Genomic DNA, 4967 nt, shown 5'->3' with positions numbered 1-4967 from the left:
TATTATAATTATGTTATATTATAATAAACTTATTTATATGTTGATCCGCATTTGAAAGAAATGAAAGAAATTGGCGATTTTAATGATATTTAAATATTTTGCACAATTTTAAAATAAAAATATATACGCAATATCAGAATATTAATACAGTGATTAATATTTTGTTGTAAATTATATTGTGTTCATTATTTTGTATACTTTATATCGTGTATATTATTGTACATAATGAAAATAAATTACATAATTAACTATGTGATATTATAATTATACATAGAATAGAATAGAATTTATTGACTTCATATTATAATTATATTAATATTAATATTAACTAGCTATAAATGATTGTGCTGGGATTTTTCAGCGTTTGATTTATCTATTAAACCAAAAAAGTTTAAACAGCCGCCGGACTTTAAAAATGATAAAATTTGTTTATGAGAATCATTTGGAATTAAAAAATTACAAACTATAGCTTCCTAGTATTTGGTTATATTATACTTTTTTCATGACTACTTAGGACTTCGATTTTTAAGATTTAAAATTGCTTGCAATTTTAAAAAATGTTAATAAAAAATTTTTGGCCTGTTAGTACTTATAATTTGTCATTGTTTTACTTTAAATGATTCTCATAAATAAATTTTTTAATTTTCAAAGGTTATTTGAATTTCTCGGTTTAATAGAAAAATTCCACTTACAATGCTTAAAACTGTAGCACAATCATTTACTGCTAATTAATATTAATGTTAATATCAATATCTGTTGAGATAATATTATTATAATTATAATATCATGCATAGTTGATTATATATAATATTAATTCTATTATAATGCACCCCGATTATAATTATTTTATCAAATTTTTATCTCCTAACTCAAAATTTTAATTATTTTTTAGAATTCCTTGTCCCAGATCTGAATTATAGTTTTTTCAAAAAATCTCTAATTTAATTCAGAAATACATACAATTGATTTTAGGAAATTCCTGTTCCAATTCAAAATTCAGGGTGAAATTAGAAAATTCCAACTTTTAAATCGGAAAATGATTTATTTGAGGTGGACATCTTTTGAATTTTAAAATTAAAGCTTGACAAATTTTTAATTCAGAAATATTTCATTCAAACGCTCAATAATTCATACGTATAAAATACAAACTTTCAACGCCTTTTAATTTTACCATTTTTTTTTATCAAATTATGTTAAAATACGAAATTACCGATTTTAAATTTGTATGACTTTAACATTTTAGAGATTTCTGGTCAAAAATATAAATTACGCTATGATTTTTAAGGTTCAAAATGATAATACTTCAAGAAAATTTCAGTTCGTAACATTAAAAATTGTAAAATTAAACCAATTTTTTAAATAAAAACTATTTAAAATAAAAGTAAAACTATTTTTATTTTAAATTGTTCCAAATTAATATTTTTTCATTGTTATTTATAGATAAAAATTTGAGTTTACCAATTGAAAATGTAAGAAATTAACATACTATCAAAATAACTGAATTTTCAACTAAAAAAAAAGAAAAAACAAATTTCCAATGAAATAGTTACTTTTTCAACCAGAAAGATCAATTTCTTAACTGAAATTAATCATTTTCAGCCAAAAACTGGAATTTTTTTATTGAATTCTAAGCCCAAAGAAATTAATTACAAAAAAAAACTTTCATTTACAAACAAATAGTAACATTTTCAACTAAAACGACGAATCTTTAACAAAAAAAGTTCAAATTTTTAATTAAAAACTGTTAAACCCGTCAAAAAATATATCAATTTTACACAATAGTTGACTTTTCAGTCAATAAGAATTTTTTTTATATTGTTGAATATCAAAGCCAAAAAGATGATTTTTTTACAAAACAGTGTAAAGTTTTTTTTAACGGAATAGTTCAAAGACTTTTATTTAAAAAATATAAACCAAAGCTATTATTTTCAATGCTTTGAATTGAAGAATAAATCAATACATTTTCAAATGTTAAGGACTATATCATTTTAATTAATAAAAATGGATTAATTACAATTCTTTTTTAATTGGAAAGTTTTTAAATTATAAATTGAATTCTTTTATTTTAAGTTGCTTTACATTATTCATTTTTACATTTTTATTTATAAATCCAAACTCAAAAGTTTTATTGACGAATTGGAAATCTTGAAAATCCAACTCTCTAACAAAATATTTTAATTTTCAACTGAAAAAAATATCTTTGGTTTATATTTTTAACCAGAAGTCTTTGAACTATCCGTTTAAAGAAAAGTTTTTGGTTGAAGATTAATGATTTCAGCTAAAAAATTCATCTTTATGGTTGAAAATGTAACTATTTCGTTGCAAATTTGTTTTTCTCTTTTTTTACTTGAAAATTCAATTATTTTGAAAGTAAGTTAATTTCTTACATTTTCAATTGGTAGACTCAAATTTTTATCTATAAATAACTATGAAAAAATATTAATCTGGAACAACTTAAAATAAAAATAGTTTTACTTTTATTTTAAAAAGTTTTTATTTAAAAAATTGGTTTAATCGTTCAATTTTTAATGTTACGAACCAAAATTTTCTTAAAATATTATTATTTTGAACCTTAAAAATCATAGCGTAATTTATATTACTTAAACAGAAATCTCTAAAATGTTAAAGTCATACAAATTTAAAATCAGTAATTTCGTTAACATGATTCGATAAAAAAATGGTAAAATTAAAAGGTGTTAAAAGTTTGTATTTTATACGTATGAATTATTGAGCGTTTGAATAAAATATTTCTAAATTAAAAATTTGTCAAGCTTTAATTTTAAAATTCAAAAGATTTCCACCTCAAATAAATCATTTTCAGATTTAAAAGTTTGAATTTTCTAATTTCACCCTGAATTTTCAATTGGAATAGGAATTTTTTCAAATCAATTGTGTGTATTTCTCAACTGGATTAGAGATTTTTTGAAAAAAATATAATTCAGATCTGGGACAAGGAATTCTAAAAAATAATTAAAATTTTGTGTTAGGACATGAAAATCTGAAAAAAGAAGTATAGCCAGTGACATAGAGGAGAAATATAGTCTAAGGACAAGAGGAACTGTAATATAGACACAGAAATATGTAATGATTTAATTATTACCCGTTCAGGTAAAAATTCTGAGAGAGAAAATATGTAGCTTCGTTTTATTTAAAATTTTAAGAGAGCAAAAGAATATAGTAAAAACTTGTAAAAGTATACAATGAAGGCAATAAATTCTATTCTATTCTATATATAATTATACTATGACATACTTAATTATATAATTTATTCTCATCATGTACAATATAGACAATATAAAGTATACAGTTTAATGAACAGAATATAATATACAAGAAAATATTAATTACGGTATTAATATTCTGATACTGCATATACATTTTTATTTTTAAATTGTGCGAAGTACTCAAATAGCATTAAAATCGCCAATTTCTTTAATTTCTTTCAAATGCGGATCAAGATATAAATAAGACTATTATAATATAACATAATTATAATATTATTATTATTAATATATGTATATAATTATATATATAATAGTATTATTATTTATATCATTTATATTTTATGCTTGAAATAACGTAACCTCAAAATATGCGCATATAAAGAGGCGCGCGAAGTATTCAAATCATGAGAATCGCCAGAATCGAAGTCTGGAAATATTAAAATCCTAATCTCTTGATTTTATTTCAAAGCGGTTAGAGATATAAATAGAACCAGCGAAGTGTTCCGACCGGTAAACGTGCACCTTCGAGTTTTCAAATTTTTACAAGAGGAGAAATGGATTGTGCGCGCAACCTAGTCATTTATATCGTCTCCTACTACATTCACACGGACATAGCCCTGTCATAGTATTGAACCACATCTCGTTTCAGATCTGGGATGACAGTGCTAGACTTGGTAAATCAATTCTTTTTTCGACAAGATAATTGTAAATAGTGTCTGAAATATTTGCAGCTCCGGTCGTTTGCGCACAATCTCCTTCTAAAGTATCGTCACTTTCAGCATCGCTATCTTAATTTCTAATATAATAATCTTCATTATATTGTGATGATTAATCAGAAGCTTCACTTCCTATAATGACCGTACCATTTCCACTGTTACTCTATTTTTCAACTACTTCGTGACGTGTCCTTTAATGTTTTTGATAATCGTTTTTCTGAAGAACAAGTATACTTTTTCTCTAACCACTTGCAAGCAGCTACGAAAAATAATCTTCCTGCTTTATGAAGCTATGATTCAACCTTTTTCTTGAACTCTTTCTCCAAATTTCTGTTAATCTCTTGCCTGTCGAGGGGATCACAAACTTCTAAAATATTGCATTCCACCTTTGGTGTAATTTCAGTTATTCTTCGATAGCATACAAAGAATTAGACCAAAAGTGTGAGAATTGCACTTTAAAAAAAAAATACTGGAAGGTACTACAAAAAAAGGTACGCTTATTTTTAATGCATCATACTTTTCTGAAATCACCATTTATGCGTTGCCTACGCAAATTGATATACTAGCAATTAACTTATGAACTAAAACAAAACATTATCGCCGCAGATGCACACCTTTACACTAGGTTGTCTGATAAGTACCTGAAAATTCTAAGAGATGGCATTAGTATTCACTAATGTGAACCATTTTCGTCGAGCTTGATTCTTCAAATGACGCCTGTCAAAACTTCAGCCATTTATGTTTACGCATTTACAAGTTACAGCACTGAGAAGCGACTAACCTCCGAGTTTTTTTTAATATGGAAAAATATGAGTTTTGAGCTTTGATCAAGCACTACTATCTTCGCAAGAAAACGATATCCGAGACCAAGGCCAAGCTGGATAAGTATTACCCGGACTCTGCACCGTCGATTGGGACGATTCACAAGTGGTTTACCGAGTTTCGTTGTGGCCGTACGAGCACAGTTGATGCTGAACGATCTGGGCGTCCAAAAGAGGTCACTACACCAGAAAATGTCGAAAAAATC

At 25.3% G+C, this 4967-nt stretch overlaps 1 protein-coding gene across 7 annotated transcripts in view; it reads right to left on the bottom strand.

The window, feature by feature from the left end:
* LOC117174733 (cyclin-dependent kinase 4-like) overlaps positions 1-4967 on the bottom strand; it is a 549135-nt gene that overhangs the window by 122651 nt on the left and 421517 nt on the right. The gene's annotated exons all lie outside the window — the stretch shown is intronic.

This window comes from Belonocnema kinseyi, chromosome 6 (assembly GCF_010883055.1).
Source record: "Belonocnema kinseyi isolate 2016_QV_RU_SX_M_011 chromosome 6, B_treatae_v1, whole genome shotgun sequence".
In the NCBI taxonomy this organism is placed as follows: Eukaryota; Metazoa; Arthropoda; class Insecta; order Hymenoptera; family Cynipidae; genus Belonocnema; species Belonocnema kinseyi.
This window is presented reverse-complemented; position numbering and strand designations above follow the sequence as displayed.